The sequence below is a fragment of the Sphaerodactylus townsendi genome, linkage group LG03 (genome assembly GCF_021028975.2).
Source record: "Sphaerodactylus townsendi isolate TG3544 linkage group LG03, MPM_Stown_v2.3, whole genome shotgun sequence".
Lineage (NCBI taxonomy): Eukaryota > Metazoa > Chordata > Lepidosauria > Squamata > Sphaerodactylidae > Sphaerodactylus > Sphaerodactylus townsendi.
In genome coordinates, this window is record NC_059427.1 from 92,894,495 (window position 1) to 92,922,059 (window position 27,565).

General features: G+C 40.9%; 1 protein-coding gene and 1 long non-coding RNA gene across 2 annotated transcripts in view; one reads left to right on the plus strand and one right to left on the minus strand.

The window, feature by feature from the left end:
* KCTD16 (potassium channel tetramerization domain containing 16) overlaps nt 1-27,565 on the plus strand; it is a 204,569-nt gene that overhangs the window by 126,406 nt on the left and 50,598 nt on the right. The gene's annotated exons all lie outside the window — the stretch shown is intronic.
* LOC125429298 lies at nt 1,974-26,633 on the minus strand. Its single transcript, XR_007243974.1, has 4 exons — nt 26,621-26,633; nt 12,202-12,211; nt 3,991-3,995; nt 1,974-2,110 (listed from the first exon to the last, which is right to left on the minus strand). It is a non-coding gene; the product is annotated as an uncharacterized LOC125429298 (long non-coding RNA).

The window sequence follows — 27,565 nt, forward strand, 5'->3', positions numbered from 1 at the left end:
CATGTGATGTTACAAAGATTTACCATCTCTGAATATGGAGGTTCCCTTTAGTCACCATGGCCAGTAGCCACTGATAGACCTAACCTCCATGAATCTGTGTAATTGCTTTTAAAGCTGTCTATGATTGTGGCCATCACTATATTGTCTGGCGAATTCCACATCTTAATTACTCACTGAGTAAAAAAGTATTTCCTTTTGTCCATCCGGAATCTAACGCCTATTAACTTCCTTGGGTATTCTCAAGTTCTACTATTTTGGGAGAGGAACAAAAAGTTCTCTGTGACCACTTTCTCTACCATGTGCATCATTTTATAAACCTCTGACATTTTAATATTTTCCTATATTTAAAAGTCTCATAGTCATCAGCCTTTTTCTCATGGGAAAAGTGCTGCAACCCCCTAATCATCTTGGTTGCTCTCTTCTGTACTTTTCCTTGCTCTACAATGACCTTTTGGAAATAGGGTGCCTGAAACAGTTCACAAAATTCCAGATGAGGCCGTACTATGCAGAATGTTTTATTTTCAATCCCTTTCCTAATAATCTTCAGCCTAGGGAGGTTATCTTTTCACTTCTTCTGCACAGTTGAAGGTGAACCTGATGCCCACAGCATTTGCCCCTACCGCACAAACTTCAGCAAATTTGGTATCCGAATATGGTGCCTATGGAGCTTCTCAGCCATATTGTGCCTATCAGGGGTGCATTTTTAAAGCTAGGAATACCAAAATCAACTTCTCTGGCTGATTTTCTGCTCTGGACACACACACACACACACACACACACACACACACACACACACACACACACACACACACACACACAATTATTGTTCATCTTAAGAACATAAGAAAGAGCCTGCTGGATCAGACCAGAGTGCATCTAGTCCAGCACTCTGCTACTTACAGTGGCCCAGCAGATGCCTTTGGGTGCTTACATGCAGGAGGTGAAGGCAATGGCCTTCTGCTGCTGCTGCTCCCAAGCACCTGGTCTGCTAAGGCATTTGCAATCTCAGATCAAGGAGGATCAAGATTGGTAGCTATAGATCAACTTCTCCTACATAAATCTGTCCAAGCCCCTTTTAAATCTATCCAGGTTAGTGGCCATCACCACCTCCTGTGGCAGCATATTCCAAACACCAATCACACGTTGTTTCCTTTTATTAGCCTTAATTCTTCCCCCAGCATTTTCAATGAATGCCTCCTGGTTCTAGTATTGTGAAAAAGAGAGAAAAATTTCTATCCCATGCATAATTTTATAGACTTTAATCATATCCCCCCTCAGACGTCTCCTCTCCAAACTAAAGAGTCCCAGACGCTGCAGCCTCTCCTCATAAGGAAGGTTCTCCAATCCCTCAATCATCCTCGTTGCCCTTCTCTGCACTTTTTCTATCTCTTCAATATCCTTTTTTGAGCAGGTGTGTGACCAGAAGAACTGAAACACAGTACCATCCAAGTGTGGTCGCACCACTGCTTTATATAAGGCCATGACAATCTTTGCAGTTTTATTATCAATTCCTTTCCTAATTATCCCCAGCGCATACAATTTGCCTTTTTCACAGCTGCCATGCATTGAGTTGACATTCCCATGGAACTATCAACTAAAACACCCAAATCCCTTTCCTGGTCTGTGACTGATAGCACTGACCCCTGTAGCGTATATGTGAAGTTTGGATGTTTTGCCCTCATGTGCATCACTTTACATTTTGCTACATTGAACTCCATTTGCCATTACTTAGCCCACTCACCTAATTTATCAAGGTCCGCTTGGAGCTCTTCGCAATCCTTTGTGATTCTCCCTACATAATTTGGTATCATCCACAAACTTGGCCACCACGCTACCCACCCCTCCCTACATAATTTGGTATCATCCGCAAACTTGGCCACCACGCTACCCACCCCTACTTCCAGGTCATTTATGAATAGGTTAACGAGCACTGGTCTCAAAACGGATCCTTGGGGGATACCACTCCCTACACCTCTCCATTGTGAGAACTTCCCATTTACACCCACCCTTTGCTTCCTGTTTCTCAATCAGTTTTTAATCCATAGGAGAACTTCCCCTCTTATTCCTTGATTGCTGAGTTTTCACAATAGTCTTTGGTGAGAAACTTTGTCTTGCTGCATTTAGCAATTCATTTCTCAGATTCTCTTTTTCCATGATTAATTATTAGTTTATGCTTCTTTTGGAAGACACTGTTATTCTAGAGCTTCTACTTTTTCAAAGAAGCTTTTTGTAACTTCCTTTACTTGGTCATTAACCATGCAGACATCCTTTCATATTTGGCAGTACCTTTGCTAACCTGAGGAATGCACTCTATCTGGGCTTCAATTAGTGTGGTTTTAAATAGCTTCCAAGCATCTCTATGGATTTGACTCTCTTGTGTCTCTACCCAAGCTTCTTTCTAACTAGTGTTCTCATTTTTGTAAAGTTTCCTCTTTTTATATCAAATGTTTTGGACTTGAGGGATAACTTTCCACTGAAATGAGCACTGTAGCATTATAGTCTCTGCTCCCAGTTGGTGCAACATCTAAATCTGTCATCAGATCTCCAGCCTCACTCAGAATCATGTCCAAGTTCCACAACCAGCTGTTCCATGCACAGTAATATATGATGTGTAGGAATCTGATTTCTACAGCATGACTCAACCATATGCTTTCCTGGACAATGCGAGGGTAGTTGAAGTATCCCAGTATTATAATATTATCTGCTTTTATCTGCTTTTATCACATTTCTTGTTCTTCCAGCTTCTGTTAGCTTTCCCCTGTTGCTCAACCATTATATTAACACAGACAGTTTGGTTCCCTTCTGGTTCCAGTGAAACTCATCTCTTTTGTACACATTCTGCTTGTCCAGAAAAGTTCCCCAGTGCCTATCAAATGTAAACCCTTTCTCACAGTGCCACTTTCTCATCCAAGCATTGAGACTCCTAATCTGTGCTTGTCTAGCTTGCCCTGTATGTGGAACTGATAATTCTGAGAATTCTTTCTTTGTGTTCTGACCTTTAACTTTCTGTCTAGTAACTTATTTTTTTTCTCTAAGACCACATAATGACATTTTTCAATGACATTGGTGCCAGTGTGCACCATGACTGTTGACTCCTCCTCAGCACTATCTGTCTGTCTGTCTGTCTGTCTGTCTGTCTGTCTGTCTGTCTGTCTGTCTAGTTATCTAAATTGCCTTTACATCAGGCAGGCAAGTCACAATGTGGTCAAAATGACTGGCACAGATTCTCCTTTCTCTGTTCCTAATCATTGAATCACCCACTATCACAAGCCCATCTCCTCCTACCTTAGAGAAGTATCCTCTTTATGAGGTAATATTGGTCCATCCTCTGAGAAAGGTCTCACATATAAGGGATCATTTCCATCTTCCTCAGCCTAACACCATGCACCCTTGAGACCCTCAGGTTCCATGATGGCATAAATGCTGTCAGCACCGCAGAGGGACTACTCTAGTAGGCAGTGTGGTGAAGGTATTGTCCATGTACCTTTCTCTCTCCCTCATCTTCTCCAGATTTGCAATCCTACCCACAAAGGAACTAATCTGTTACCTGAGAGCCAAGAGCTCCATGCATTGAGCACTTCCCCATCAATTCTTTCCATTGGGTACATAATCATACATGGGACATTCCCTGCAGAACCCTGGATAGCTCCCACTACACTGCATAATTGATTTGGTTGTTTGAGATGCTTAGGGTAGAAAAAAAGTGCTAACATGAAACTGTAGAATTTCTTAGCAAGAAGGAGAGTGCACTATGCTACCCTTCTTATAGATGTGGAGCTTGTATGTCCTTTTCCAGGAAATTCAGACTACAGGGATTCTTCCCGTTCCCCCTCAACCTCCCTCAGTGAACTTTCAAGCTCAGCTTCCCTGTTCAAAAGAACTGGATTTACAGCTGGGAGCTGTGGCTCCACTGCCCAATGTTAGAAAAATCTCAGCCAGCTGACTCCCTTCACTCAACAGAAGGCAGTGTCGGGATACTGGAGCACACACCAAAACTTAGAAAATGTTTAGACAGACATTCCATAAATAGCTCAAGCACCACTCAGCTTCAGGAAAACAGATACACACTTCCACTCTTTGCCTCTAGACATTCATCACATCATGTGTGTGAACTCAATAAATCATACAATTAGATAAATAAACCTGTATAAGGTAGCTAGATAATAAAGCAATTGTCTGAAAATGGTGATCACCATCAATGGCTCACTATATAACATTTCTGTCCTGCTTATTTGTGTTTATTTGAAATATCCTGCTATTCCCATGTAGCATGTCTGAGAAAGCTCACAATAATTCTCTTAAAACATTAAAAGGTCTATATATCACACATAGGCAGTTTCTGGTTGAAGATGGCGTCTGCTGGGAGGGAGCTGTAGGAGTCGCTGCAAGTAAATAATTCTTTTTAATTACTATTATCTCCTTTCGAAGGCCCATGTTATTCTAAGTCACTCCCTCAAAGCTTTAGAAGAAGCCTGTGCAAAAACTGTGTGGAAGAAGCAGACTCTACCAGGCAGACGGTTATATCACACATAACATACCACTGTGCTACTAGCACTCCTACTCAGCCTTAAATTTTTGTCATAATGGTTTTTGGAAATGTGTATCATTGCTTCATGCAAAATAACTGATGCAAGGTTTGTGTGAGGAGTTTATTGGTTTGGATCCCACAAACTACAAACAGAAGGCACTGGCAGATCTTCCCACAGCAAATCCCAAGAGCTCCTCACCCCAAAAAGCTGATGCTGGGATATAGGAGACTGTCATAAACAAATGTCACACAGCATGGTAGGGGTGGACTAAGACAGGGAACTGGGAGGACTCTCCTGTCTCTCTTTTGCAGAAGCAGAAATCTTGGAAGTGGAAGAGGAAGGTAGAAATATGAGCTCCTCCAGCTAAGAGATCCTTCAGATACTGTCATATAGAACAGGTGCAAACAAGACATTTCTCATGATATTGCAACAAAAGAAGGTGTTTGGTATTGTCTCTTGGTATTTGGTATCTGGTATTGGTATTATTTGGTATTGACATCAACTAATGTACTAATTTAAACTCTATTGAAAGGTTTGAGCATAAGAGACCAAAATGAACCTCACCTCACATATAAAATTTTGATTGTTTTCTCTTTTATCTAAAAGTTATTTGATTGAAATCTTTATGATTAATTAAATAATTGTTCCTCAGTATTCAAGCAAGTTTTTTAAATTAAAAAACCTGTTTCTTATTTTTAATACTTATTCATTCAGGCAGCAGATTCTCAGGTCATCTTTCCATTTTAAACTCCCCAGGCTGTTTACAAGTAATAAAACATGGACTACAATAAGAATGAAACGCAATATAGGAGGGAAAATATTTGGAATATTTTAAACCCAAAGTATTAAAGTGAAGGTTTGTCAAAGACCTTCTGAAACCAGCATGTCTCCAAGGGAAGTCAGGAGGCTTGTACTGTTCTAATACAATAGCGCAGAATAAGAACTTGCAAAAACTGTAGGGGCTTGGTTTAGATATGCCTGGGAGATTCTTCCCAATTCCAAATTGTTCTTGGGTTGTTTCATATAGTTTTGTTTCATTATTGTTTCATTATTGTTCATTATTGTTGCTCCAAAATTCTACTTTGTTATTATTTTCCATGGGTTTTCCCCTCTGGTCTGTTACTATACTTTTATGGTTACAAAGTGGACAAAACTCAGAAGGACTGCTGAATGTCCTCAGGAGACTCATTCTTCCAAATTCCAAAGAGAGAGAATTTAGGAATTTAGGGGCAATGAAAGGCCCACATATTCAACATTAAAGGCTATGTGAAATTAATAGGAAATATTCCAAACTGTTACACAGGGACCACTGCAGCTCATTTAGGCGCAGTGAATGAACACTTTTGTAGGAGGCAGTAAGCAAAGGAACACTGGTTAATCTGTAAATGTAATTAAACTCATCATTTAACTTTTTATGATGCAAATATATATCTCTTCTATACTTTCTTTAAATGAATTTCACTGTGGTCATGAGAATTATGGACAGTGTATAAGACATGAGCAGGAAAGTAATATTAGTACTCTTAACAAAAATAGTCTTTAGCTACTGCACATTAGCAATATTCTGCAGTTTTGAAAGATGAACTTTACCTTAGTATTCCTGCTGCAGTATACTCAGTAAAACTACCTTGTACCTAAATCTTCCAGAATTAAAAAGATACAGATATTAATATCTATGTGTTCACTGATCCATCACCTTGGCCATTTCCGCACAGTACAATTATACCAGGTTACAATCAGTATGTTACAATCCAGGTCTATTTTATCCCGGTTTCTCCCTTTGCGTGGCTGCCTGTTTCTTTGAAGGAATAGAGTGAGGACCAGGAGGAAATACTCCAGTTTGTTTCATACGAGCCTGGGTCTTTTGTATTTACATTGCAAGCACATCCACGCGTGCGCAAACACCCTCAGTGTCCCGCATTCTGATTGACTGTTGTTTTGGGGCAGCAGTGGGAGAAAATAAAGCCCCCCTTTTCCAGTTCTGGATAGGGCCTGGCCCAGGCCTCAACATGGCAAGTGGCAGCAAAAAACAAAGTGCCTCAAGGAACCTTCTAGTCCTCTGTTTTCTTTGTGTAATACCTTTCTGTTATGAAAAAAGACTACCTTCTCCTCCCACAATGCATTATGTGCCACAACACAATGTTCCTTGACAACCATGACATTTGTATAGAACTCAGGGAGACTGCAAAGTTGGCGAGTGATGGGTTTCCTTCTCATATGCAAGTCCTAGTATGTTTGCCCTAAAGACATTTGCTTCCAAAGTAAGTCGGGAGTGCTTTGATTGTGTGTTCCTGTATTTCAGGGGGTTGGACTTGATGGCCCTTGTGGTCTCTTCCAAATCTATGATTCTATGATTCTGTGGCTGTTTCCGCACAGCCAAATAACAGTGCCCTAGGGACAGGAAAAACACCATCCCTAGGGTGCTGTTCACACAGGAGCTGCTGCTGCATCGCAGCAGTGCCATCCTCACCCCCCATTCGAGGTTTTTGAAAAGTGTTGAGCGAGGTTTTTGAAAAGCGGCATCTTCCCACCGGCGCAGTGCAAACAGTACCAGCATGAGGGTGCCGCTTTTGGCCCCTCCAGTGTCTGCGAGGGACTTACCTTGTGTTCCTCTGCAGCTCCGGGTGGCTGGAACAACACACCCATGCTGCCATGTGACCCCTGAGCCGAGGTGGGCTCCAACCAGTTCTCACCACTTCTCTGGAAGTGGCTACTAATTTTTTCTGAGTGCCGAGAAGGGGTCACTAAAACCTCCCTGCCCAATAGGGACTGGAGGTGCATGAGTGCGGCGACGCCACTGTTTGAATCCCACCACCATCGGAACCTGTTATTAAAATTTTTGGATCCCACCACTGCCCCCGAGGGTCAGAGGGCAGCATGGGTGTGTCTTTCCAGCCACTTGGAACTACAGAGGAACAAAAAGTAAGTCCCTCACAGACACCCTTGGCGGCTCCATCTGGAGCCGCCCCTGAGGGCAGCAGCGGCATCGGGACTGCCTGCGTGGGACCATTTGAATGGTCCCGATGCTCCACTGGCTTCATCAAAGCCGGTGGGAAGCCACTGCCTCTGGCCATGCGGAAACAGCCTATGATTCTAAGTTCCACTGGGATCAAGGATGAACTGGAATAACAGAATTTCAAGAGATCCTTTGATAAATATTTTCTCAAATTTTCAAGCTGCACTGTACTTTTTACCTGTTTGTACCACTACAACCACTTCTTTGCATATGAGGTTCCAGTTCTGGATTGTAAAATCTCTGGAGATTTCAAGGTGATTTTGGGAAGGGCAGAGTTTGGAGAGGGACTTCAGCAGGATGTAATGCTGTCCAGTTCACCATCCAAAGTTACTATTTTCTCCAAGGAAAATGTTCTCTGTAGTTTGGAGATCAGTTGCAATTTCAGAAGACCTCCAGGCCCCCTCTGGAAATTGACTATCCTAGTTCATATATGGGTTGTTAGCACAATGGGTTAAAAGGTTATTTTTTAGAAGATCTATCCCTGTAATAGCCGAGGAAAAGAATAACTCCTTTCTGTTCAGCATTTGAAACTTGAAACTTGAGGATTGTTTCCTGGCAACTAGAGTATTCCCATGTTTAGTGGTGCATGGCAACATAACAAGCCAACATCATTGGACAAAAAAAAAACCTTCTGAGTAATCTCCTAATTGTTAGACTAGAAAGTCACAAAATGACCTGCTACAGCTGCATGTCCTCCCTAGAGAAATAATTGTCTTTCTTCCTCTAGAGCAGAGGTGGAATGCAGGCTATTTGCACCTATTCGGTAGAACCAGTTACTAAAATTTTCTCAGTTCGGAGAACTGGTTATAAATGATTAACCCCACTAGGGACAAGGGGGTAATCTCTGTCCCTGGGTACAACAAATCTCGTCAAGTGGGGGATGCGGCCACCCTGCCCCCCATGGTACCCCTGCCCCCTTGCGGCCCCCCTGCCCCCCCATGGCACCCCCACGTGTATGAACTGTATGAAATAATAAAATATATAGTAATTTCAATTTTTTTTTGTTCATTGGTATAAAGGTTGGGAAAGTATTATAGGTAAAGATTTTTCATTTTCTTTTTTTCCCTTGAAATTTATATTAAAAAGAGAGGAGTTTAAACTACTATTTTAGATTAAGGATTTTGGATCTCTCCCTCTGTTAGTTTTCTTTCAAGTGGAATAGCTAAAGTAATTATAGGAATCTGAAGGGGAAGTAGAAAGTAGGGAGGGAGGGAAATATGGGAAGGAGGGAGGCAATATAGGATGTTTTAGTTGGGGGGTTGTGAGAGATAGACAATTAGATATGTTTGTAATATATTAACAATTGTAAACAGTTTTTGGTTTCTCTCCTTACTTATGTTATTATTTAAAATCAATCAATATAATTATATAAAAAAGAAATAATACACTACCTTTCGGTATATTGCTTTTTTAATACTTTAAACAGTCATTATTTGAATCTAGAGGCGGGGCGAAGGGGAACTGCACCTGGGGCGCATGCGCCCTGTGTCCTTGCCACAGCCTCGCCCAGGAATGCCCTGCCCCCGTAATGCCTGGCCATGCCCCCATCGTGCTCCGGTGTAGCCTCGCTGGTGCTACACCACTATTTGAATCCCACCACCATCAGAACCTGTTACTAAAATGTTTGAATCCCACCACTGCTCTAGAGTGGTAGTATTCCATTCATTCACCTGTACAGTTCTTTCACAGACCTTTCTTTCTCCTTTAGACATGTCGAGTTACTGTGAACAAACCCTTGGAAATATCTAGCTTTCTTGTTTTCAAGATATATTGAGGGAGAGGAATATCCATGTTTTGCTTGTTCTACTAAACTGTATCCTGTGCTAATAGGTCGGTGTTATTTTTTTAACTTTGCTAAATTACTTTGTTTCCATGGCTGATTTAAAGGCAAAAAAGGCCCTGGAGGCTCCAAAGGAAAAAGAGAAACATTTTCAAGTAATTAGAATGATTACAATAGCTGAAAACCCAGCCTCACTAAACTTGTGTTTATTTTCTCAGGAGATTTTTACTATAAGGTCGCCTGTGTGGCTTTAATGTGGATATTTTTCAGTCAGCTGGAGACTGAAATCTATCATTGTAAAGGTGTAATAACTGCATTCATGGGAAATTTAAAATCCCATTAGCATAAAATGTTGCAAGCTGATTTCAGATGTCATCTAGTTCCAGTCGGCTTTTTTGCCTTCTCTTTTTGAGGACATGTCTGAGGACTGTCGTAAATTGCCCAGTGGTTTTTGGATGATTAGGTTAATAAAAGTCTTGGAGATAGCTGTTTGCTCCTGTTGTTTCTGTCCACGAGAACATTTTGGTTTATTGTCATGACCTTGGCATACTCTGACTTCCATGCCAGCATCGGCCAGTCGGAAACAATATTGTATACACTGATTTGGTCATGTAACTATTTTGATGAGTAGTTTCAATGTTTTCTTTTATTCATTCATAACTTGTTACACTGACACACCATGAGTGCAATTGGGAGGGGTGTAGCTAAGCCACAGCTGCGGGAGACTCAGTCACAACATGGTCAAGCCACCTCCTAAGACAACAGGGACTCTCCTCCAACCTCCAGAATTGTTCTATGCATCAACATAGGCTGCACCTATCTTTTTGCTGGTATAAGTTTGCCTTAGCAAATGTGGGCGTTCCTTGGCCAAAAGACCTCAGGGAGCAGACTAATGCTTGCCCCATTCCAGGAACACTTCCATTTGCACTAGCCTGAGCTGCTGTACTGGAGGTCTGTACATGTAGCAGTGGCTGTATTGGTGTCCATCTGTTGCACTGTTGTACCGCTTCCCAGTGCTGTTGTACATGCTCCCTACACTGGCACAGGTAGCATTTATGCCAGTGCTGGGGTCATATCATCTCCTGAGTGGTTTTGGCCCTTCTTTGGAGTACACTGTTGTAAATAAGTAACCATTTGTTAGCCCAGATCTTCTCAAGTGGACAAGGTTTGCACTTTGTGGCAAGTAGGACTATTTGCTTTTCCGTATGTCTTTTTACATTGGATTAAATTTAGTGGAAAATAATAATTGGTTCCATTCCATTATATTCTACCTATACATAATTGTGTGTGCTCTTCATAACAAAATTAAATTACTTTCTTCCCTGCTCCTGGCAGTCCAGTCATGTGTGTGGACCATGTGAATGTTTCTATTCTTAATTCAACCCTTTAGTCACCACAAAACCAGCAAGCCATGTACTTCATTGGCTAGAAATAAAACAAACAATTTACAGAATGCACAATAGCTTCCCAGGAACCCACAAAACTGTCCAGCTAGAAATGTGAATTATTAAAAAGTAAATTAAACTATTTTAATTTTGTCATAGTTTTCTTTGAGATTTAAAACATGGACAAGTTTGGCTTCGGAGGGTGGCAGACAGCTTGATTATCTTTCCTGCTGACATGCTGGTGGAAGGAAAGGGCTCCAACAGAGTCTGGGGATTGGTTTTTTATTTTAAAGTGTGAGATATGCTACAGCTAATTTTGTTAATAATATTTTGACCATTAAAAAGAAATACAAAGGGTGGTGCAAACAGAGGCGGAGCTACCAGGGGGAAGTGCAATTTGGTCATTGCACTGGGCGTGCGCCTGGGGGGCAGAAAACACAGAGTACGCACCGGGTGCAGTATGGCCTAGTTATGTCTCTGGGTGGAAACACTGGTAACCATCACTACATACTCTGTGTTTAATGTTTGTAGTGTTCAGTTGGTTTTATGTTTTTAGATACATGTTGTGAGTCAACCCAAGCACAAAAGGCAGCATATTAAATATCATAAACAGAGTTATGATATAATAAACTAACAATCCTATATGCAGCTGCTTAAAAATAAGTTTTGCCATGTTCAGTGGTGCTTACTTCCAGGTGTAAGATTTCATAAGCATAAGATTTCAGCCTAAATGTGCTGTGATGTATATGCATAAATAATTTAGTTCAGTACCAAAAGAAACTCAGCTTCTTGCACACCCTTGATACTAAACACACGTTTAATAGTAGTAAGAGCAGTGGCAGGCATCTTGGCCAGTTATTTCCATCAGTTGTTCTTTTTGTTTCCAGTCTTATGCTATGAATTGTAGAGTATGAAATTTCAGGTTCTTAGCCTCCTCCCCATTTGCCAGAGCACGCGAGTCTCCCACCCTCCCCTCCCTGTTTTGGCGTTTGTTAATGCATGTTTATTTTGTTAACGGGTTGGCGGATTGCGCATGGGGGACTTATCTTTAGTTTGGGGTCAGCGGGTGAAATACCCGCTTTATTGGAACCTCCTTATGAGGTTTGGGGTGGAGCAAGCCAAGAGGTAACCTGCCCAGACGTGGCAACCACCCATCTGTAATCTCACAGCTGCTCTAGCATGTGTTCATTTTTCATCAGCAGGCGTGCTGTAGAAAAATTTAGGTGTCTGGGGGACAGCACTCGGGCTGCCCAGCACACAGATCAGACCCCCATGTTGTGCCATACGCTTCATTTTCCTTGAACCAATTTTGTAAAATAAAATGGCTATGGCCAACTTTTTTCCACACAAGAAGTATTTTGTACTCAATTTATTTTGTAAATCTAGGAGGGTTTTAGCTACTTTCCTCAAGCAGCAAATTATTTTACGTAATGGTGCAGTTCTATAGAGAAGTTACACTTTTTTGTGTCTGTTGACTTAGAAGGATATAACTCGTTTTGGACTGCGCTGCAAATTTCCTGAAAAATATACTTTTATAGGAATGTTGATTATCCAAAATCAGTTAGAATTCCACCATGTGGTGACTGCAACAAAATCATTCTGTAGTAGAAGTTTTGTCAGTCTTCATTCATAGTCAAGAGGGGAGGGAGGGGGAATTGCACCTCGGGTGCACACGCCCTGTGCCCCACCACCCACACCGGAACATCCCTGCCACCCCCGCCACCCCCCTTCCCCATGGGTGCTACATCACTGTTCATAGTAGCTACAGTGTTAGTTCTAAAATGTAAGGAGACAAGATTGACATAGTTGCTTCCCATGGTCATAAGCCAGCTACCATTCTTAACTTCAGAGTCCAGAGATTCAGCTAAGCTGGAAAACAAGTCAATGAAAAAGGATTAGGAGAAGTCCTTTTTGCAGTGTTTGAGCAGTGAACTTCTAGATTCGGTGTAATTATTTTGATTGGGTAGGAGAGAATCTATAGGAAATATATAAAAAGCCAGGATGTGTGCCACCTTCATTGTCATATATTTCACTTTTTGTCCTCTCAAAAAGTGGGTATAGCTGTTGGCTGTTGGACCTTACAGGCACAGGCTCACAGGAGTCCCAGTATGAGGCAGAGACTGCAGTGACTAGCCAAAAACACAAGCATGAACTGGTTAAAAGCACACAATACATGACTTCAGTGACCTCTTAACAATGCCTTCTAAACAGTCCCTTGAAGTCCAAAGAAATCAGAGTGGTTTGATGGGTATACCTTTGCTTAGATTTCCCTGGTAAGGCTTCTAATCGCAATGATCTCAGCTAGCTAAGTGAAATTGAGTATCTTTTCTGTTTTACTTCTAGAATCCCCTTTGCTTTTAGCAGTTTTTAAAAGTGAAAAGTTAACATACTAATAGTCATAATACAATGCTTTGTCTAAATATAAAGACAGAACTCTAAGTTGGTGTCACAGCAGTTCTGCTTTGGCAACCCATCTTTTTTCCTTAAGAGGGAAACAACAATCTTTTTTCAGAGTTAATTTTACAGAGATTGCTTCAGTGTATGTGCCTGTGCATATGAGCTTGCACACAGTATCAGTCTTTGTGAAATACAAAATGTACAGAGAAATCAAAAGCTATCTTCACCAGTGCCTGTACAGATTTCTTTAGTTCTATAATAATGAATAGTATGTAGGCTCATATGAATTTAAAAGAGCTGGCTACAGTGACAGTATTTCATTTCCTATTATCAGTGTGCTTGCAAAGTCAATGTTCATTGTTAGTCTTTGAACTTGGGAGCTACTGCCAGAGTAATCCAATCAGGGGAGAAATTCTGGGTGTAGTTTTTACTGAAACAGAGCTATCTTAGCCTAAAGATATGTATGAAATACATACTGGCATTTCCCCTTATCCTTTTACTCAACTGACTTGGTAGAAAGATGTCCCATCACAAAAGAGAAATAGCAGAAGACATGTAATGAATGAGAAACTTGCTATATATTTTCAGATTCTGCAATGTGAGGAAATTATTTTTTCTAACACTAAAATCAAAACAGTGATGTAAGCACTGACTCTGCAAAATGTTAACAAGATATATTTGTAAAGCAGCTGCAAGGCAGAACACTTTCTTCCCTTGGTTGGCTTTTTAAAGGCACATGCTAACAATGTGAAATATTTTCACCAATATATTTTGGAAATGAAATCAACATGACAAGTTTGTAAAGTCAAATGTTGTCAGGATTTGCTATGATAATGGAAGTGATGGAATATTTTTCCTTGAACAGTCTGCTAATTGGTTGTGGTGGGTTTTCCAGGCTGTGTGGCCGTGGTCTGGTAGATCTTGTTCCTAATGTTTCACCTGCATCTGTGGCTTGCATCTTCAGAGGTGTATCACATAGAGAAGTCTGTTACTCACTGTGTCTAGTCAGACTTCTGTGTAACAGACTTCTCTCTGTGATACACCTCTGAAGATGCCAGCCACAGATGCAGGTGAAACGTTAGCAACAAGATCCACCAGACCACTGCCACACAGCCTGGAAAACTCACCACAACCAGTTGAATCCGGCCGTGAAAGCCTTCAACAATACAGTCTACTGACTGTTTTAACATTTTAAAAAATCCTTCACAATATGGGAAAAAATCAACAAAGGTCTCTGATAGAGGCTTGTTTATCCTATTAAACCAGTCTGAGATGAAGATTCTGCTTGAAGTGATGGATTGCTAAGCACTGCTGGTCCCTAGTCATCCAAGAGCCAAGTTCCTCTAAATACAAGGAGAGAAACAATGGCTAGTGAATGGACTACAGGCAAAGATCTCACAGTGAAAACATTGGTTTATAAAATGGTTTCTAACCAAATCTGTAGTCAGTCTAAATGTTTACGGCCTCATTCACAAATTCATGACATGCACATTGCTTGATGTTTTGGACATGCAATTATGCATAAAGACATGTGAACCAGCAACTAATACGATTAACTATGCACAAGGACATGTGAACCAACAACTAATATGATTAAGATCTGAGCAACTAATATGATTAAACATTTTTATTGTATCTGTAGTTCCAAATGCTGCAATGTTGATCATTAGAATATTTTTCTGAAGTAGATCATTTCATGTCTGATCTGCTTTGGTAGGAGCTGGAACTGAGGATATGGACTTGCTCACATCCCTTCGGTGAGTCTGCTCCCAGGTGGAAATCATATTCAATTCATTTCATAGTGAAATTAATGTGTGAATATGTGGATTCAGGGGATCCAGAATAAATGAGGCACAAGTAGAAACAAGTTTTTACAATAGTTTCAAAATCTGTCCAGATATCTATGTGCAACTCGTGAACAATGCTCAGTGAATTTCTGGAAATTTTGTACCACATAGGAGAAATTTGCAAGCAGATTTTTTTTTAAATGCATGAATGTGACACACCATATTCCGTAGACAATTCTGTGCCTGTGAATTGGTTCTATTTTTGATCAGTTGCACTCTCCATGGAAACTAAATTGGATCTCATTGATTAATTTTATTTATTAAAATAAATGTGATTCATGTTAAGTGGAGGAACAGTTTTTGTTGTTATTTAAAGCATTTCCAGATGATAAACAAATACAATATGCTATATACTCCATTTCAAATCTAAAACATATCCATAGAAATAGAAAGATCAACAAAGTGAACAAAGTCAGTGAAAAGCCCTATGGAACACCTTTATTTAGAAACTCTCATGAAGGAATACAAAGATGGCACAGCCTTCATCTCACTGGGGAACCTTTCCCATGGCAGTGGGACTGTCACCTTAGCATGGAACATAGCCGATTTAACTTTCCTAAAATAAGAGACATTACAGAGATTATGGGGAGAAATTGAGTTCTCACGTGGGTCTATACAAGGGATCCTTTAGATGTGTGGATTCTTGGCTATGAAAGTTTATGGGGGGGGGGTTATTTAATGAATACTTTCACCCCTCTACTAAAAAAGTTCTCAGGACAGCTTAGATATGTCGAACAATGGCCTTTTCTGCATGCATAGTTTACCACAAATTTTCCCAGGGGTCAAACCTTGAAAACATTTTGAAAAATCTTGGAAACATTTTCTGTTAAATCATGGTACTCACCGCCACTTCCCCCATCATTATCCCTCTTGTCTCTTCAGCTGCATTTATTCCACACACTACTGCTGCAAATGTGTTATTCCTAATGGTAGTCTGTGATGCCATCTGTGGCGCAGAAAAACAACCTTCCTTTGCAGCCATTTTATCCTCATCCTCTGCTTTGAAAAGTAACTTTAGGGCACAGACTCAAGCCAGGTTGATTGTATCAGCTTTGGCAATTTTATCACACATAAGTGATGTCATGTTAATTTTTAAAATTTTATTAGATTTCTATATTGGCCCTCCTTGTTGAGGCTCACAAAGATATCCTGTGTCTGCAGTTAGGAAGAGTGAAATTGACAATGATGTTGCTTTACTGCAGGAGTTCCTTGTCAATTTCCTCCTGCAAATGCAACTTCCCTTGTCAGTTTCACTCACTCCTAACTGTTGGCACAGGGTATCTTCAGCTTAATGTTACATTGCTAATACCAGATAAAATTGATGAAGCAGATTGAATCAACCTGGCTTGTGTCTGTGCTCAAATGTTACTTAGCTAATGCAATAAGAAAAATAGGATTTTTTTAAAAAAAAATCCTTCTAAAAAGGAGGATGAGGGGAGACAAAATGGCTGAAAGAGAGGATGGGCAATTACAAGGGACATGGATAAGGGGCAGTTGTTTAGTGGGGCAGTGAAGCAAAGATCACAATGAGAAATCACAATGCAGGCTTTTAAAAGAGACTTTTAGATATATGCAAGAAATTCTTATAAATCTAAAGGGATGTATTTTTCCCAATAACGTAACTGAATGGAAACTGCAGGCAAAGAAGTCTTTGCCAAAGTATTTTACTCACTGATATTTAGTGGAATGATTATGCTGTGATTTTTGGGGAAAAGCCTATGAAGAATGACTGACTGGACAAGGTTCAATATGATGTTGATGAATTACCTGCAAGTTTGATATTTTAGCGCTTTGCGTATCGTGGTTATAGGGTTTTTGTATATCTATTATAAAGAAACAGTTAAATCAGTAAATTTTGTATCACAAAACAAAGTCTCAGTATGACTTTTGCTCAACTGTGCTTTCAAACAATGCTGTCAACTGCTTCTGGTGGGTTTTCTGGGCTGTGTGGCTGTGGTCTGGTGGGTCTTGTTCCTAACATTTCGGCTGCATCTGTGGCTGGCATCTTCAGAGGTGTATCACAGAGGGAAGTCTGTTACACATTGTGCACACTTAGTAATATGTTGGGTAAAGGACTAGTGTGCTTGGCCCACTTCTTTCCTGTGCCTGTTGACTTAGTGCACATATATTTGGTGTACAGGGCTATCATCTTATTCTAACCAGTGTAAATTGTTTGAATCTCTGCTGTTTGTTCACTTGATTAAAAAGAATGTTTTTGCCATATCAGTTCAATGAAAGATAATAATAATCTATATGCCACTCTGACCTTTTTGGTATCTTTGTAATTGGACTGGATAGCTGTTTCTTTCCCCCACAAGTTATCGCCAATGAGAAAATTAAAATGATCAGCAAACCTCAGTGCAGACTGATGAAAAGGTCACATTTATGAGGAGTTTGACTTTTCATATCTGATGGTTCATTTGTTTATCTTGTCACACTATCCTTTATTAAGCTAAGTCACTGCCAGAAGCAGTTTCAGTTAAATCTTTCTTTCTTTCTTTCTTTCTTTCTTTCTTTCTTTCTTTCTTTCTTTCTTTCTTTCTTTCTTTCTTTCTTTCTTTCTTTCTTTCTTTCTTTCTTTCTTTCTTTCTTTCTTTCTTTCTTTCTCCATCTTGTGCTCTGTTATACTTCCTCTTTAACCCATGACCAAAAATTGCTTTACACAAATGACTAGCAGGGTACCCATGCTTCACTACGGGGAGTGGGAAAAGCGGAATGCAGAATTGCAAATACTCTACCTGTAAGAAATGCAAAGCACTCCACCTGTAAGATGGTTGTGGCCAGTAATATCTTGGAGCATCCTATTTAGGACCTCGAAACCTCACTTTTACAGGGCCCAACACTCTGGGTTTGTTCTTTCCAGGATGGGCCTATGAAATTTTATGAAGTTTTATGCTGGATGCTGATAAATTTGTTTAATCTGCTGTTTTAACTGGGGGTTTAATGTGAATTGTTGAATTGCTATTATTGTGTTGTTCACTGCCCAGAGCCCTTCGGGGGAGGGGTGGTATAGAAAAATGATAATAAATAAATAAATAAATAAATAAATAAATAAATAAATAAATAAATAAATAAATAAATAAATAAATAAATAAATAAATAAATAAATATGTGAGCCATGGTGCAGTCATGGTGCTGGGGTCCCACCATGAGGCTTCCTATCCTGTGATCACAGCGTCTGTATGAAGTTGTTGAGTCACCCTGTAGCAGGTGCAGCAGAAGGAATGGGTAGCTATGCGTTGAGGAGCATGGTGTTGGATAGTAGGGCCCCTGTGGTTCGGTACGTGTTGGTGAGCACGGTGTCTCTGTGAACTTCGGGGTGACAGTCAGCATACTACTGTACAGGGTGGTTGTGAACTGAGGGGTGACATGCAGAATATTTCCTCATAGCCTACCTGTGGAGTGACGGGGTGGGTTTTGCATATGTTGCAGCAGCTTCCTGGCGCTGTCTGTGTGTAATGCAATGGGTAAGTTGATGTGTGCATGTAAGGCATGTTCTCCCTTTAGCAGTTTCAGCGGAAGGAACAGGTTCCTGTGTGCTGAGGAGCACAGTGTTAGACAGGGCCCCTGTGAGTCACAATGTGTTGGTTTGTCTTATTCAGGCATAGAGATAATTTTATGCCTGAGTAAATTCAAATCCTAATTTTAACAAATTTCTAGGGTATTGACCAAGCCTAGCCTTTATACAAACTTGAAAAATTATCTCAGGTTTGCAGAAAAATCTGAAATCCTTTTTAAAAATGGGGTGTTAACACCCCTCAAGTAGCATGTGTAGCTTTGAGAATGAATGCCTTCTGTGGCCATCGTTGGGCAACCACACAGCATGGGTCACTTTCAAGCCTTACTTTCTGTCAGTGAAAAGTTAGGAAGGACAGGGATCTTTTCAGGGCTATTTTGGCTTTTAAGGAGGGTTTGTCAGGGCCAGGTCTGGAGTGGCCACTGGACCAGGTGATGTGCTACCACATAACTTGTCTGACTCACCTAGGACTTGCTGCTGGCTATTGCTGAACAGTAGCCACCCCATGAAAGCCAGTATGGGTTAGTGGTTAGAGTTTTAGACTAGGATCTAGCAGACTCAGGTTTGAATTTCACTCTGTCATGAAAGCTGACTGAGTGATCTTGAATCAGTTACACATTCCCAGGCTAATTTACTGCTCAGGGTTGTTGTGAGGATAAAATGGAGGACAGGAGAATAATGCAATCTCCTTTATGACTCCAGCATGGAGAACAGGAGGGTATAAATGTAATGATAAATGTAGATGAACATGGCGGCAGATGCAAGGAGAGAAAGTGGAAATAGTATGTGAAAAAATATAGAGGAAAATGAGGTGTCTCCTGCAAGTCCTTCTGGGTTCTCACTGTGCAACTGGGCCTGGCTTGATGGCCAGCAGTATGTAATTGGCCCATAGTTTTACTGAGCAGAGGCTGCTAGGAGGAGGAAAAAATTGAAAGATGATGAGGGGGTTGGCTAAAGTAGGTTGTCTGGTGGGTGACATGGAGAAATGGAATGGCCGCAGGAAAGGGGGATTTCAGGGAAGTGAAAGAGCAACTTGTGCAGGTTCCCCCCCCCCCCCCGGAATGAAAAGGGCTGTGAGGAAGAATGAGCTAATTTATGGCTTTATTTTATTTAAAAAATTCAGCATTTCATTTCGTAGTAATGTTCTGCATTGCTTGTGCCAATTTGCAACAGCTTGCTGCTCATCCTCACATTTGTTTAGAGCTCCATAACAGACTGATTCATTTTTATTTATTTATTTTTTACTTGGAGAAACATGACTTTGCACGTGGTTGGGAACCTAGATAAGCCTTCCTCTAGAGACAGTGATTGGCAGCTGCTCCTATTGTGCAGATGTGCAATGAAGAAAGCTAATTTTCCAATCTGACTTTCTGCTTTCTGCTACTATCTGTCATTTTATAGTGGCACTTGTTAAAGCCAGATGGAAGGCTGCCTACTTGTAGAGCGTCTATTTTCTGACACTCATGAATGATGACAATGTCAGGCAAAATACCACTACATTCTCTTCTATATCCTTTTAGTTGCAGGTTGAACTGGTAACTTTATATAAAATACCTGCCATTAGCAGGCACATGACTGATGTCTTCTAAAGAAGTGGCTGAAAGGGATGCCTTTCCCCCTCCATTCAATGGGTATGTAATTTATAATACTGTCTCAGATGGGTGGCAGAAGGATATATGCATGAAACATTTTGCAGTCATGGAAGATCTTGCCAAAGCAGACAGGAGGTACTAATGACCCATGAGAACACTATAAGACCTTCAATGGTTGATATGTGAATTGCTAGAATAAGTAAATCATTTGCCTCATTTGAGTAAGACTTGCTGCTACAACTAGAATACAAGTACAGAAGCATTCCCACTGCTCAGGTGAGTGCTGCCAACATTTTGTGGAAAAAAATTTCACTGGAAGATTTGAACTGACCTTTTAGACATTCTCTGAAACATTTTCCGAAAAGGATTTGGAGGATCTCAGGGAAGTACCTGCTTTTAAAACATTAATTTTGCTGTCATCACAACTGACTTATGGTAAACATTTAGGGTTTTCAAGGCAAGAGACATTGAAGGTTGTTTGCCATTGCCTGCTTCTGTGTTATGACTCCAGTATTCCTTGAAAGTCTCCCAGCCAAATATTAGCCAGGGTAAGGACAAAGGGTGCATGACTGGTCCAAGGTCACTCAGCAATCCTCCATGGTGCAAGTGAGGATTTGAACCCAACACCTTAACCACTACATAAAGTCAGCTTTCAGTTTTTCTATACATTTCACATGAAAGCAATATATGTTCCTCATAGATAGTGACACCTTTCTCACTGCTAGATAGTGTCACCTTTTTCATGGACACCTTTCTCACTGCTATTCTGCTGACCCTAAAATTGAATCCAGTGTTGCAAAAGCAAGTCAAAGCTGAGACTAGGAGAAGTTTCTATGATCTTATTGTGTCAGCTATCCCTGTCTTCATTGTGTTGGTGTTGCAATGTTGATCCATGTCACTGCAACTTCAAGCCACTGGTGTAATCTATGGGGGGATGTGGGGTCTTTAGCCCTAAGTGCCACTTCTTAGGGGTGCATTTATGCCTCACCTCATAACTGCACTCCAGTTTGGACATTCCTGCAGAGTTCGGGACTGGGAAACAGTTGAAGGCTGGTGAGCCCAGCTCACCTCACCTGAGTTTCCACGTGGAGATTGCAAATGGTACCAGCCAGGCTCACCCCACCCCCATATTTGTATTTTGATTTATACCCCACCCTATCCCTGCAGGGCTCAGGGTGGCTAATAACATAGCAAAACAATATACATCAAAACATAGTAAATATGAATAGAATACATGAAACTAAAAAATAAAAACAAATACAGATGGCGACTTAAACGCATCAAGCCTAACAATTTGCCAGTAACTATAACAGCAGCCCTACATCAATACATATCAATACTAAATCCATACAGCAATACATTATCAGTGTATCAATATAACAAAACATCAATACATGGACAATATATCAATACATTAAAATATGTCCATACATTAAAAGCAATATATTAACAATATATCAATACCTTAACACTATATCAATACATTAACAGTAAACTAAACTACTATAACTGCTGCAAAAAGACAACCTAACAATACTACCCAAATTACTCCAAAGTAGCAAACATGAACTTACATAGAGTTTACACCACCTACAGCATAACCCACCCCAAACAGGCCCTGCACAGGCCCACAATGGGCAGCGCCCTTGTGCTGTCGCCCTTCAACTGCTGCCCAAGGCTGCTGCTTTGGACTGCTGGTGGAACTCCTGTTGTAGCTGCCAGACCCCGCCCCCTGCAGGTGTTTCCAATGGGGTGGGTGGGGACTCTCACTCCTTCACATGGGCAGCAAGTGGCAGCTCACCAGTTCTACTTGACTGGTTGGGAGGCAAACCAACAGGGAGGCTCTATACCAGGCAGGGCCAAACCAGCTGGCTCAGCCCTGCCTGGGACAGAGCCTCCCTGTTGGCTTGCCTGCCATCCAGCCAAGCATATCCATATGGAAGTCAGGCGTGGATATGGCCCCATGCCCAATCTCCATGTGGAGATAGGAACAGAAGGTCCAGTTGAGCCTGGCTGGAGCCAGACTTGGATCCTACTGCAAGCTGCAGCCTGCAGCTTAGAGCTAGGTCTAAACCTGGCCTCAGCTGGGCTCAGATTGTAGCTGGCTGCTCTCATCCCTCTAGCATTATACTGTTGGCTCTACCTCCAATCTGATATGGATCTTGGGCAGGCTGCAGCTTAGAGTTGGATCCTAGCCTGACCCTATCCATGCTCAAATTGGCCCTTGCTTCTCCTATCTTCATGTGGACATTGGGGTGGGGCTTGAAGTTTCACCCACTCAATGGGCACACTGTTTCAAACACTTTGGACAGAACCTTTGGGAGTTATCTTTTCCCAGTTCACTTCCTTTCTTACTGTGTACTATAGAAGTAAATAAGCAAGGAGTCATTACATATATGAGTAATGGCAACAAAGAGATTGTTTCTTGCATGAAGGATAACTATAACTGCACTCATGAGGAGTGAAAAGCATATCTTTATATTTTTGCAAGAGTGGCTGAAGAATAAAATAATTTCTACACACACACACACACACACACACACACACACACACACACACAGTAGCTTCCTTCCATATAACTATATTCATATTAGGGATATCATCATTTCTTACTTCTGAATGCTCTGTGGCTAACATTGTGTAGACTCTATTATCATAATGCTATTTTAATAGCCCACTTGTTGTTCTCTATTTCTTTAGACATTTTAGCTGGAGGCTTTCACTGGCATAGTTAGATAATGGAGTTTGCATAATTTAACTTTGTTCCCCATTTACTGCACCTGATCTTTGTGATGAAGGATCACATTTGTTGGGCCAAAACTGTGAAAAGAATGATGACCATTTTCTATTGCAATGTGTTACTTGGATGACACAATTTTGTAAGACTGCTGTTAAGAAAGTGTCTTTCCATTGTGGGAAAGAAATTGGTACAGTAGACAGAGACTCATTCTGATCTAGTGGGACTTGTCTTAAGTTCTTGTCTCAAGAAATAGGATGAGTGATAGCTTAATTTTTGGTGAATAACTTTTGCCAAATACCTAGGTGCTGCAAGAACCCTTGAGATATATAGATGTATTAGTGTAAAGATGCTGATTGTTCTAGTATACTGATTTTTCATTAGCACATTGAAAATAAAGAAGCAACGAGAGACAGTTGAGCTGTGCAAAGCACACCTTCATTATAATTTAATGAGCAAAATTCTTTCTTTAATTATTTCATTTGCATTTATCCTTTCATTTACACACCCACTCCAAGACTCACCTCTCCCCCTCTTACCACCCCATTCCATTCCTTTCCACCTTTCGTCACCCCACCTCACTCCTTTCCATCCTCTCCCACCCCAAGCCACACCTTTCCACCCTCTTACACCCCAAGCCTTAAATTTAACTATCCTCCACCTCAAGCCACTCCTTTCCACCCTCCTCAAGCCTTAACTTCCTACCCTCCTTACCCTTTTCCCACCCCAAGCCTCACCTTTCCACCCTTTTCCCACCCCTAGTCACACCTTTCCACCCTTTTTAAAATTAAATTTTGAGAACTAAGTTAGGGAGATAAGGTTGTAGCAAGTGTATACTATAGCTAAGTCTATACCTTTTTTAATTGGGTTGGGTTCAAATTATTTTTTAAGGTTTCAAAGATTTCTGGTTTTGATTTTAATGAAAAATTTACTATAAGGGATAATTTCAACAGCAAGATTTGGCAGAAAGTCAAATCATCTGTTTATAGTTTTTACCTATGTTGTCTTTGTAGTATAGAGTGACTGGTTCACTGATGTCTACCTTCCCATGCTACCAGTCTGAGAATCAACTCTTAGAATCAACAAAACTTGGCTACCAGTACTTAAAAACACCAGAATCAAAGGCAAAGGTCATGCTAGGTTCATGGACAATGGACTCCACCCAGACATAGGGTTTGCATTCACTAAGACTGTTGCTGCTGCAGGGAATGCAAATGTGAATCACTCCCTGGGCTCAAAAATACAACACAATACTATCAACCACACCTTTACATGACAAGTTCCACCCAAACACTTACTGATTGATGTATTGTCGAAGGCTTTCATGGCTGGATTCAACTGGTTCTGGTGGGTTTTTCGGGCTGTGTGGCCGTGGCCTGGTAGATCTTGTTCCTAATGTTTTGCCTGCATCTGTAGCTGGCATCTTCAGAGGTGTATCGCAGAGGGAAGTCTGTTACACACTGTGTCTTCCCTCTGTGATACACCTCTGAAGATGCCAGACACAGATGCAGGCGAAACATTAAGAACAAGATCCACCAGACCACGGCCACACAGCCCGGAAAACCCACCAGAACCACTTACTGATTGGTTCCCCACCTTAGGACATGGACAATACATACTCCACTAAAACATTCTCTTCTCACTGGACACAGTGTGTAACAGACCTCCCTCTGTGATACACCTCTGAAGATGCCAGTCACATATGCAGGTGAAACGTTAGGAACAAGATCTATCAGACCACGACCACACAGCCCATAAAACCCATAAAAACCAGTTAGGAACAAGATCTACCAGATTACATCCACACAACACAGAAAACCCACAACTTATTGTAGACTTACTTTGTAGCGTTTGCTTTATTTGGAAATAGAATACAGGTGAAGGCATCATAAATGTCCTTTGATTTACAGCAAGATGTGCCCTCTTTTCAGCTGAGCAGTCCTCTCTTTCAAGGCCTGATGGGTGTTTGGACAAACTATCCAAAACACTCAAGACTCATTAAGAGGTTATCTACATTCTTTTTCTCATGTAGCAAAGACTGAGCTGCTATGATTAGAGGCCAAGACTGTAACCACAGGATTCTTTGGCAGTTGTGGTACAAAACTAATGTTAGTTTGTGCTTTTCTTATATGCATTCTTGTACATTTCCAACACTTTTTAAAAAAGCAATCACTATCTCTTTGTGTATCTGCTCTGAATGACATTTCTTATACAACAGCTTTTTATGTTTGGAATTTCATTGCAATTAGAATGGTTACCTAGATACAATTGATCTGTGATATATGGCAAGTGCAAACCAGGCTCCAGGTGCACCATAAAGGATGGCCTCCTTGGTGACTTTTTTCCATTGCCCCAAATACTGAGCACCTGGTGCTAGTAGTCACTTGCTATAAAGAAAAGCCATGTGCAATTTTTTTTTAAGGGAATTGTTTATGAAAAAAGAAGCTTGGTTCAATTCTATTAAAAAGGAATCAGCCTCTTCTGAAAAGGGCATGAGTTATTTATTACTGCATATTGGCAGCATGATATACCACAAAGGATTGTATGGAGACCTGAGTGGCAAGTATATGGTGACAAACAAGGCTAGCTATGTAGCTGAGTAAATTACATTTCTGAAGTTATGATAACTCCTCATAACTATAGAAATAATTCATGTCTCTACTCAAGGATGCATCAAAAAGATGTTTAAAATGATAAGAGTGGGAAAGTGATATGCAGAGAGATTTGTATGCAGGTAAGACAGACATAACAATAGCTGTGCTGTTAGATTTTTAATATCAGTACTATGCATTTCTAATAATGCATTTCAAGTGTTCAAATAATGTACAGTATCACATTACTTTGTACCACATTTCTAGAGATAGTAGGTCAGCAGTATTAGCTCCTTATTACAGTCTGAGGTGATAGTGTCTTGGTTTAAGACCTGCGAGTGGAACAGCAGTGTAGTGATTTATGATGCTTATTCTCACCTAGTAGTCCTCTCTTAATTGAAGCTTCATCTCCATAGCATGTAGGTTCTTGGATCAGTATGGTTTGATGTGAATGCTGAGGAAAAATATTTGTGAAATCCACACTGTTCACATTTGCAACATGTTCCAAAACCATATTATTTAAATCGTAAGTTCTGCAGCAGAAACTCTCATGAAGAGTTTAAAGTAGAAATGCTAGTGGAATGAAGAGTTCTAGTCAAATATCTGGATGAACTATAGGGATGTGGGGGGGGGGTGTTTCTTGGGTTCAGACCCCTCCCGTTATATGTCTGGCTTGCTTGAAACAATGCATGGAAAGGAACAGCCGGAAAGCCCTCATAAAAGAATCTATACCTACATCACTGATGAACTACATCTGTGCTGAAACAAACAAATGATTGTTGGCAAAGGCAATAAAATGTCATGTAGCATCACAGCTTCAAGGAAGAACAAAGGCGTGAGCCAAAAATAAGGAATAGAAATACTTCTGAGGGGCCTAAGATATAGTCAGAGGAATTTAAAAATAGAAAAAACAACTGTGAGAATTCCTATGTGTTTTTCATGCATGCAGTGAGTACCTGGTATATTGAAGAAGTAGACTGTTGGATAGTCTTGCTTGCCCATGACTGGCAACCCCCCTGCCCTCAGAGAACTGAGGAGTGGGTAGAAAGAATTTGCCCATATCTCTATGGCCTTTAACATACAGGCTACAGGAAATTCCTGGAGCATCATCTGGAAACGATGTCACGTCCTCCCTAAATTCCATCCTTCCTAGGCTGCCTTCAAAATCTCCCAGCATTTGCTGAGGCTCTTAGATGGCTGCATCAGGCAAGCCAAGGTGCTTTACCTACAATCCAGAGTAGAGATCATGGAATAAGGTACTCATGGGGTGGACATTTTGGAAGTAAAAATGTAACAGTTCTGATGAAAGTAAAGGTGTGAAACAGTTGTTTCAGCCAGTAATTTTGCATTGCCTAGATTGCAACGCTAGAGAAATATTTAACATTATGGCTTCTTCTACAAAACTTTCCAAAGGATCTTTCTTCAGTGTTTTCAACATGAGATCTTGGCATGTGATCTTCTGTTTTGGGGAATTTTCTCATATTATTTAAGTATCATCCAGATGTAGGAGTTATGGTTCATCTCATATAACAGCACCATACATCACAGCATTGCTGATAATCAAGGACACACCTGTTTCCTGTAGTGCTGCCAGTAGTGGCCATGCTTTCACTAGCATCTGAAGGGTATCAGCTGCAAATAGATAATTCAGGTAGAAGAGATTCTAGCTCAGTAGCTTGAGTACACATTTGTAAATATGACTTTATTAAAAGCTGTTATTTCTTAGTTTTTATTATATCCATAATACTTTGCATAAAACTGAATGCACACACACTTGCACACACACATATATATTCAGCCATAAGGAGCTCAATAGCCCAATCCGGAGTGGGGGTGGGAAAAAAGGTAGCTGTGAAGGTGGTAGGGTTGTATGCAGGTGGAGGGGCAAATGCATCAGCAGGTGGCTGCTGGGGCCTCCCAGGACACCTTGTCCCCTGCTAGCTCTGCCAGAGTAGTGGGGGCATTCTGGAGGCATGGCTGGGGATGGACCTGATGTTAGCCAGCTTCCACCCCAGCATTGCATCCCAGGATGCTGGTGCCCAGGACATGCATTTACCTTTTTAGGGTGGTGTATGCCCATTGAGCCCAATGGAGGGCTTTTCAGCAGTTGGAAGGCTTTTTTGTTTTTGCCTCCCTGCACTGCCGACAAGCCATCTGGAGGCTTCAGGGAGGCA